The 10246-nt window shown below is 47.4% G+C and overlaps 1 long non-coding RNA gene across 2 annotated transcripts in view; it reads left to right on the top strand.

The window, feature by feature from the left end:
* The first annotated feature begins 578 nt into the window (after positions 1-578).
* Positions 579-10246, top strand: part of LOC141582457 (uncharacterized) — a 31341-nt gene continuing 21673 nt past the window's right edge. For both annotated transcript variants that reach the window (XR_012515302.1, XR_012515303.1), the window contains exons 1-2: positions 579-765; positions 4379-4502. This is a non-coding gene — a long non-coding RNA (uncharacterized LOC141582457). The remainder of the gene's footprint in view (positions 766-4378; positions 4503-10246) is intronic.

Here is a 10246-nt window from a genome sequence, read left to right as displayed (position 1 = left end):
TCTGGAGGCAGACATGGCCTGGGGCAGCAGAACAAGTCCTGGAGAAGGAGACCCTGATCTATCTGATCTATGGCCACCTTCTCCTTGTGTGACCCCACCCAAGTCACTTCTCGCTAAGCCTCAGTCTCCTCATCTGTAAAATGGCCCTAAGCTGTGAGAAGCTGTGAAGATTGAACAGGTGCCACTGTGTCACAGATGCCTGAAGATGGGAAATGGACCCTGGACCCACTCGGTCAGCTCTTACCTTCTTTTTTTTTTTTTTTTTTTTTTTTTTTTTTTTTTTTTTTGAGACAGAGTTTCGCTCTTGTTACCCAGGCTGGAGTGCAATGGCGCGATCTCGGCTCACCGCAATCTCCGCCTCCTGGGTTCAGGCAATTCTCCTGCCTCAGCCTCCTGAGTAGCTGGGATTACAGGCACGCACCACCATGCCCAGCTAATTTTTTGTATTTTTAGTAGAGACGGGGTTTCACCATGTTGACCAGGATGGTCTTGATCTCTTGACCTTGTGATCCACTCGCCTCGGCCTCCCAAAGTGCTGGGATTACAGGCTTGAGCCACCGCACCCGGCCAGCTCTTACCTTCTTATCTGTGGTCTGTTTGCCAGTTCCTCCGATGTTGGCAAAGTACTGGATGACCTTCTTCGTATTCTCAGTCTTACCAGCACCAGATTCTCCGCTGCAGGTGGAAAAAAAAGAGTGAACAAGAGAAGCAGGAAGAGGGGGCTTGGCCGCAGAGAAAAGAAGCAAGACTCGCCTGGCCAACATGGTGAGATCCCGTCTCTACTAAAAATACAAAAATTAGCCAGGTGTGGTGGCTCACGCCTGTAATCCCAGCACTTTGGGAGGCCGAGGCGGGAGGATCACCTGAGGTCAGGAGTTTGAGACCAGCCTGGCCAACATGGTGTAGCCCCGTTTCTACTAAAAATACCAAAATTAGCTGGGTGTGGTGGGGCATGTTTGTAATGCCAGCTACTCGGGAGGCAGAGGCAGGAGAATTGTTTGAACCCAGGAGGTGGAGGTTGCAGTGAGCCGAGATAGCACCACTGCATTCCAGCCTGGGTGACAGAGCAAGAATCCATCTCAGAAATACAACCAAAACTATTTCTGAGGAGAAAAAAAATTTTTTTTTAATTTGAGATAGGGTCTTGCTCTGTCATCCAGGCTGAAGTGCAGTGGTGTGATTATAGCTCACTGCAGCCTCCACCTCCTGGGCTCAAGAAATCCTCCTACCTCAGCCTCCTGAGTAGCTGGAACTACAGGAGTCCACCACCACACCTGGCTAATTTTTTGTAGAGATGGGGTCTCACTATGTTTCCCAGGCTGGTCTCAAACTCCTGTGCTCAAGTGATCTACCTGCCTCAGCCTCCCAAAACTGTGGGATTACAGGTGTGAGCCACCACACCTGGCCTCAAAGGTACACATTTCTGTTAACATTTTGCCTCCTAGCTAGGACAGACAGGCAGGTGGGGAGTCCTGGGGACAGGGAAGCCACCCTATCAGTTTAGCAGGTGCAGACTCACCCAACCCGCTAAGCCCACTCATCTGCCTGCAGAGTTCCAAACAAAGTCCCCCAATTAATTCCAGAAAGGCTTAATTATATGTGTAAGACACAGACCTAATTATATGTATATAGACTGAGAGATGGAAGAGACACTTACGTGATTAGCATGGACTGATTTTCACGATCTGTGGGGAAGAAAACAAGAAACAGGAAGGTGTAATTAGGAAACATTTAGAAACTAGGCATTTAACAATGCCCCAGATAAATAGTCAGCGCTTCCCCAAATTCCACCCGCCTTAGATTGTGGCCTTGGCTGCACTTGGAGGCCAAAATCCAGGATCCTGTGAGATCTGTGGCCACGTGCGCATCCCTGCAGCATACACCCTTGCAGAAAGGGTTAGGAATTTATCAGCCACTCTTTATACCAGCCTAGAGTGGCCATCAAGCGACCCAGTCCTAAGCAACACAATGGGAAATGAGGACAAAAATCACAGAGGGCTGGACAGCATGACTCATGCCTGTAATCCCAGCATTTTGGGAAGCCCACGAGTTCAAGATCAGCCTGGGCAAGATGGTGAAACCCTGTCTCTACAAAAAATTAAAACATTGGCTGGGCACAGTGGCTCATGCCTATACTCCTAGCTATTCAGGAAGCTGAGGCAGGAGGATTGCTTGAGCCCAGAAGTTCTAGACTGCAGTGAGCTAAGATTACACCACTGCACTCCAGCCTGGGCAACAGAGACACTGTCTTTAAAAAAAAAATCATGGCCAGACACGGTGGCTTACGCCTGTAATCCCAGCACTTTCGGAGGCTGAGGCGGGTGGATCACTTGAGGTCAGGAGTTTGAGACAAGCCTGGCCAACATGATGAAACCCCGACTCTACTAATAATACAAAAGTTAGCTGGGCTATTCAGGAGGCTGAAGCAGGAGAATCGCTTGAACCCAGGAGGCGAAGGTTGCAGTGAGCCAAGATTGCACCATTGCACTCTGGCCTGGGTGACAAAAGTGAAACTTCATCTCAAAAAAAAAAAAAAAAAAAAAATTGCATAGAGGAATCACTATAACATGCAGCCAAGATCATACAGGTAATGGTTAAGAGTATTAACTTGAGTTCTGAGTTACTTACCTACTTACCTTGGCATCCCATGGCTTTGTGAAGCTTAAATGAGATAGGGTGCCTAGCAAGTGCCCAGCATACTCACTGAGCCCTGACACCTGGTAGCAGCAGCTGATGCTCAACATTTAGCAAAGAACTTCAACTGGTGGTGCAGGGTCAGGGTTAGGATGGGGTATCATGAGGTCTTAATGCGTCTGGAGCAGCAGTGGCAAAGGAAGGCTTGTCTCCCGCCACCCCAGTCCCAGCAGAGCCCATCCCGACGCACCCATAAGCATGTCGTGGTAGGCGTTGTCAGAGATGGAGAAGAGGTGAGGTGGCATCTCTGTGCGCTTCTTGCCCTTGTACATGTTGGCCACACGGGCTCCATAGATGGGCAGCCACCTGTAGGGGTTGACTGTCACGCAGAACAAACCTGAGTAGGTCTGGAGGGAGGGAGGGAAGATGGTCAGCTGGTTCTTCCTCCTGGTACCCTCTTCCCCGAGCTGAGTTCCCTTCAAGCCCCAGCTTATCATAGAGTAGGCTGTGAAGAACACCAGTTTTCTGCCAGGTGCGGTGGATTACACCTGTAATCCCAACACTTTGGGAGACTGAGGTGGGCGGATCATGAGGTCAGGAGTTCAAGACCAGCCTGACCAATGTGGTGACACTATCTCTAATGAAAATAAGAAAATTAGGCAGACATGGTGGCATGGGCCTGTAGTCCCAGCTACTCAGGAGGCTAAGGCAGGAGAATCACTTGAACCTGGGAGGCAGAGATTGCAGTAAGCCATGATCGTGCCACTGCACTCCAGCCTGGGTGACAGAGTGAGACTCCATCTTAACAACAACAACAACAGCAACAACAACACAACCCAGCCTCTGGAGGCAAAATCTTATTTCTATCTGAATGAGCCTTCTCTTTAATATATATTTGTTTTTGTTTTCTTTTGGTTTAATTATAGTTACTCCTCAACTTAGGATGGGGTCACATCCAGACAAACCCATCATACAATGAAAATAAATACCGTATTGGAAGTCGATTTATGATATTTTCAATGTATGATTGGTTTAATCATAAATCAGGGAGGGCATTGAATGTGTATTGCTTTTACCCCATCACAAAGTCAAAAATCATTAAGTCAAAAATCATTGTAAATTGTGGTCCATACGTATTTGAATAGGTAACACTGTCACTGTGATGACATATATACTGTAAAAGGTGTCTCCACTTGCTCCATGCCAACCCCTACCCTCACCACAGGTAAACGCTGGGCTTTTACTCCCTTCCATGTTTAAAATATATATATATATATTTGAGACAGAGTATCACTCTGTCACCCAGGCTGGAGTGCAATGGCACGATCTCGGTTCACTGCAACCTCTGCCTCCCAGGTTCAAGCAATTCTCCCTCAGCCTCTTGAGTAGCTGGGACTACAGGTGCCCGCCACCAGATCCGGCTAATTTTTGTATTTTTAGTAGAGACAGGGTTTCACCATATTGGCCAGGCTGGTCACAAACTCCTGACCTCAAGAGATCTGCCCACCTCGGCTTCCCAAAGTGCTGGGATTACAGGCGTGAACCACTGCACCCAGCCTATAGTACTATTTTTGTGTCTTGCTTTTGCCGCTTAATATATCTGATTTTCCATGACAGTCCATTGAGATATTTCTGGGGTGATTCAATAACTGTGGGATCTTCACTGTGTGGATGCAGTCTCCTACTTGTGGCAGCTAGGTTTGACCACGTGTTGTTTTCTTTCTTTGTCTTTTTTTTTTTTAAGAGCCAGAGGCTTGCTCTGTCTCCCAGGCTGGACTGCAGTGGTACAGTCATAGCTCAGTGCAGCATTGACCTCCTGGACTCAAGGGATCCTCCCACCTCAACATTGCAAGTAGCTGGTACTACAGGTATGTGCCCATTAGGCCTGTAAACTTAAAAATAATTTTTGTAGAGATGGGGATGTTGCTGTGTTGGCCAGGCTTGTCTTGATCTGTCCTCAAACAATCCACCCACGTTGGTCTCCCAAAGTGCTGGGATTACAGGCATGAGCCACAGCACCCGGCCTTGGTCTCCTCTTAAAAAGAGACCCCAACTTTCTTTTCACTCCAAGATTGCAATTTTGTAAGAAATTACAATGGGTAGATGTTTTGATGGATGGATGGATGGATTGATGACTGTTTGGATGTTTGGATTGATGGATAGATGTTTGGATGGATGGATGGATGAATGGATGTATGGATGGATGTTTGGATGTCTGGATTGATGGATAGATATTTGGATGGATGGATGGATGTTTGGATGTATGTATGGATGAATGGATGGATGTATGGATGTTTAGATGTTTGGATTGATGGATAGATGGTTGGATGGATGGATGGATGAATGTTTGGATGCTTGGATTGATGGATAGATGTTTGGATGGACGATGGATGGATGGATAGATATTTGGATGGATGGATGGATGATTAGATGGAAGGATGTTTGGATGAATGAATGAATGGATAGATGGATGAATGGATGGATGGATTGGTGGATGGATGGATGGATGGACTTCTAATATGGCACATGAAGACACTAGGGGGAAAATGGTGTTTTGATGTGAGACTTTGAGGAAGAGGGGAGGAGCATGAGGAGGAAGTTTTTGGGTGACAGCCTCAGCAAAGGGTGCTTCAGCTGCTCATTGGTGCCATTACTGAGATGTCAAAGGCTTCAGGTGGAAATTCTAACATGTCAAAAACATGGTCCCTGTGCCTTTTTCTGAGTCATAATGTGTATTGGGAACTGGGGAAGGCAGAGTAGCCACCCCCACCCCTGCATCAGAAGAAGGGCAGAAGATCTGCAGCCACTCCTTCCTCCCCCATCCCCAGAACTCACATAGATCCTCATGTTGGTATAGCGTTGGCGCAGATTGTCTAGGACGCTGGCCTCATTCAGGAACGTCATGTCTGCCATGTCGCTGGCCTGGTAGAATTTGGGTGGGTTCATCTGCTGGATATCGTCCTTCTTCACAGTGACTGTCTGAGGGGGGTCAAGACACAGCAGCACAGGCATCAGGAAATAGTGCCGTCCCAGGCATGGGGCATCTGGCCCAGATCACCAGACACTCTGGAGTCCCAGAAGAAGATGGAGTGGAGCATCCAGTGGACCCAAGTCCTGGTCCAGCCACACCCCACTGTGTGTCCTGGGATGGGGAGGCACCTCTGAGGCCAATGCAGCTTCAACTGCCTCCTCTCTGAAATTGGGATGACAGTAGCCTCCTCTGCTGGTTGCTCGGAGAATTACATGAACTTAAGTGGAATCATGAAAAAATGCCTTATAAACTATGACATTCCCTCCCTATATTACAGAGAACCTCTGGCCTGTGCTTCTCTTCCAGCCAAATCCATCCTGATAGCTGATTAGAGCTTGCTCTTTGATCCTGTGGACACTTTGCAGAGATGTGACTCTTGGCTCTCTGCCTTGAGAGTTAGCGGTGGTTTCAAAGTAGCAATGAGCGTTTCCATTTCTCTTTTTCTTTTTTAAAAAGGCTAAGTGCAGTAATGAGAAGGGGAAAGTGGAATAGGGAGTTTGATCTGTAACTAACCATGAGCAATCAATGGAGAGAACTTACTACCTTCAGACCAGCCTAACTTTTCCATTTTTAAAATTTTTAATGTAATTTAATTTTTTGAGATATAATCTTGCTCTGTTGCCCAGGCCAGAGTGCAGTGCTACAATCATAGCTCACTGCAGCTTTGATCTCTTGGGCTCAAGCAATCCTTCTGCCTCACCCTCCTGAATAGCTGAGACTACAGGTGCACACTGCCAGGCCTGGCTTTTTAAGTGTTTTTTTTTTTTGGCGGTGGGGAGTGGGGAGTGTTGCTCCATCGCCCAGGCCAGAGTGCAGTGGCTTGATCTTGGCTTACTGCAACTTCTGCCTCTGGGGTTGAAGCGTTTCTCCTGCCTCAGTCTCCCGAGTAGCTGGGACTACAAGCATGCCACCACGCCTGGCTAATTTTTTGTATTTTTAGTAGAGATGGAGTTTCACCATGTTAGCTAGGATGGTCTTGATCTCCTGACCTTGTGATCTGTCCGCCTCAGCCTCCCAAAGTGCTGGGATTACAGGAGTGAGCAAAGGTGCCTGGTGGGATTTTTAAATTTTTTTCTAGAGAAAAGGTCTTGCTATGTTGCCCATGCTGGTCTTGAACTCCTGGCCTCCAATGATCCTCCCATCTTGGCCCCCAAAAGTGCTGGTATTACATGTGTGAGCCACCGCATGCAGCCACTTTTCCATTTGAAAAAAAGATTCCCCTGTTTCCTCCAAGCCACCTTCAAGGATAAAATTGAAAGCAAGCAAGAAAAGAAGAAGAAAAACAGTAATGAGCATTCATCAGTAGGTGTGTTCATGCCTGTGCACGTGGGCAGATCTCTGCCCCATGCTGCACCCCAATTTCTTCTTCATCTATAAAGGAAAACTAGGCCGGGCACGGTGGCGCATGCCTGTAATTCCAGCACTTTGGGAGGCCCAGGCAGGTGGGTCACTTGAGGTCAGGATTTTGAGACCAGCCTGGGCAACATGGCAAAACCCTGTCTCTACTAAAAATACAAAAATTAGTTGGGCATGGTAGCACACACCTGTAATCCCAGCTACTTGGGAGGCTGAGGCAGGAGAATCGCTTGAACCCAGGGGCCAATGGTTGCAGTGAGCTGAGATCATGCTGCTACACTCCAGTCTGGGTAACGGAGCAAGGAAAACAACAACAACAACAACAACAAAAAACTAGTGCTAGCTTTTAAGAAGCCCCAACATCTGGGATCAAAGCTGAAGACATGCACTCTAGAAAACAAATACCTTTTGGCTGCTTGCAGCCTTAGATTTGAGGCCTCACTCCATACTGGGATTTCTGGGACTTTAAATAATTTATGAGTACAATAAGCAGATAATTTGAAATCTTGACAGTTTTGGAAAATCCTCCCCAGTAATGGTTACCACACTCTTAGTAAATCAAGCTGGGTTTTTTGACTGTTTGTTTTTGTTTTTTGGTTTTTTGAGATAGTGTCACACTCTGTCACTCATGCTAGAGTGCAGTGACTTGATTTCAGCTCACTGCAACCTCCACCTCCTAGGTTCAAGCAATTCTCCTGCCTCAGTTTCCAGAGTAGCTGGGATTACAGGCACCGACCATCATGCCCAACTAATTTTTGTATTTTTGGTAGAGACAGAGTTTCGCCATGTTGGCCAGGCTGATCTCAAACTCCTGACCTCAGGTGATCCGCCCTGCTCAGCCTCTCAAAGTGCTGGGATTACAGACGTGAGCCACCACTCCTGGCCTCAAGCTGGGTTTTATTCTGAGTTCATTTCCAGGGGTTTCCAGATCTTTGGTCCTCGTCCATGTGCAGACATTTCGCTTTCAGCAGAGGAATGAAGGACTTGGCCTTTATTTTAGAAGCCAGGGAAGCCAGCGCCACAGTCTCCATCTTTTCTGTCCCAAACCTGGCTGGCCAGCCTGTCTGCTGCAGATACTGTAGGAAATTGTGTTGTCTTTAATTGTACATCCAAACTTGAATGCACTCTGGAGCTCCACTATCATCGGCCATCATTTCTCATGACACTATGACACTCTCCTCTCTGAAAACTGTTTCTCCTGGGAATTAAGCTTGACTTTCTTTCAAACTCATTTCCACCCAACTACAGCCTCATCTTTTTACCAATACTCCTCTCAAAGGCAGGCACAGAGGCAAATGGGCTGTTGCCAGTTCTGATCACTGAGGTCTCTGGCTTCCTTTTTTTTGAAATAAGGTTTCTCTCTGTCACCCAGGCTAGAATGCAGGGGTGCAGTCCTAGCTTACTGCAGCCTTGACTTCCTGGGCTCAAGCGATCCTCCTGGCTCAGCCTCTCAAGTAACTGGGAGTATAGGCACGCACCACCACACCTGGCTACTTATTTGTAGAACTGGGGCCTCACTATGTTGCCCAGGCTGGTCTCAAACACCTAGCCTCAAGCGATCTGCTTGTCCCGGCCTCCCAAAGTGCTGGGATTACAGGTGTAAGCCACCATGCTCTTTTCATCATGAAATTAACCTGGAACGGACCTCGTAGGTCAATTCTGCATATGAGCAGATACAGTGGGTTTGAATCCAAGTTCATCATTTGCTGTCTTTGCAACATGCAGAGGTCACCTAAAGTGCCCTTGATCCTCATTCTTCCTTCTCTGCAAAATAGGGTCAATAAACCCTATTATACTTAAGGTTGCTGAAAGGATTAAACAAATCATCAGGTGCCTCCCCAGGGGTCTGCAGAGAATACAAGGAGACCCCTGCCCATATGTGTTTAAAATAAACCACATTAAAAAATTTTTTATGAAAAATTTTATTATTTTTTAAAAAAGAAAGATAGGGGTTGGGCACAGTGGCTCACACCTGTAATTCCAGCATTTTGAAAGGCTGAGGTGGGTGGATTACTTGAGGTCAGGAGTTCGAGACCAGCCTGACCAACATGGAGAAACCCTGTATCCACTAAAAATACAAAAAATTAGCCAGGCATGGTGGCACATATGTATAATCCCAGCTACTTGGGAGGCTGAGGCAGGAGAATTGCTTGAACCTGGGAGGTGCAGGTTGCAGTGAGCAGAGATTGCACCACTGCACTCCAGGCTGGGCAACAAGGGCAAAACTCCATCTCAAAATAATAATAATAATAATAATAATAATGACAGGGTCTCATCAAGTAGCCCAGGCTGATCTGAAACTCCTGAGCTCAAGTAATCCTGCTGCCTCAGCCTCCCAAAATGCTGGGATTACAGGTGTGAGCCACCACGCCCAGCCTAATAAACCAAAATTTCTTTTTTTTGAGACGGAGTTTCGCTCTTGTTACCCAGGCTGGAGTGTAATGGCGCGATCTCGGCTCACCGCAACCTCCGCCTCCTGGGTTCAGGCAATTCTCCTGCCTCAGCCTCCTGAGTAGCTGGGATTACAGGCACGCGCCACCATGCCCAGCTAATTTTTGTATTTTTAGTAGAGACGGGGTTTCACCATGTTGACCAAGATGGTCTTGATCTGTCGACCTCGTGATCCACCCGCCTCGGCCTCCCAAAGTGCTGAGATTACAGGCTTAAGCCACCGCGCCCGGCCTATGAACCAAAATTTCTATCCACTCTCTCAAGTCATATCTCACATATGACCAGACACAGTGTGGACCAGCAGAGAGGGGTGGGTTGGTAAACCAGCTGTCTGGGGCGAAATGTCCCTGATTTACAGCATGTGCCCATTTCCGTGGTATAAATACTTCCATCATGTCTGAAAGCAAGTTACCCAAGGTTTAACCACTGGCTGTAAAGTCCCTCAATGTTTAGTGTTGGGGTCCTTGTAAACCATCACAAGCCAGGTTAGATCCCTGCAAGCCATGAGAAGCCAGGTTCGTTCTTTGCAAGCTATTGAAAGCTAGGTTGGGTCCCTGTAAGCCATTGAAAGCCAGGTTGGGTCCTTGCAAGCCATTAAAAGCCATCACAAGCCATCACATCCAGCACACCACTGTCATGCCGCAAGGGACCTGGGAACCACCATCTGTTCTTCATGCAGCTAAAGAGCTCACCCAGTGAGCCAAGGTGTTCTGTGCCCTCTCTCATGCCCATCATGCCACTAGCAGCCATGGCATTTAGTGACATTGCTCATGA

This window comes from Saimiri boliviensis, chromosome 20 (assembly GCF_048565385.1).
Source record: "Saimiri boliviensis isolate mSaiBol1 chromosome 20, mSaiBol1.pri, whole genome shotgun sequence".
In the NCBI taxonomy this organism is placed as follows: domain Eukaryota; kingdom Metazoa; phylum Chordata; class Mammalia; order Primates; family Cebidae; genus Saimiri; species Saimiri boliviensis.
This window is presented reverse-complemented; position numbering and strand designations above follow the sequence as displayed.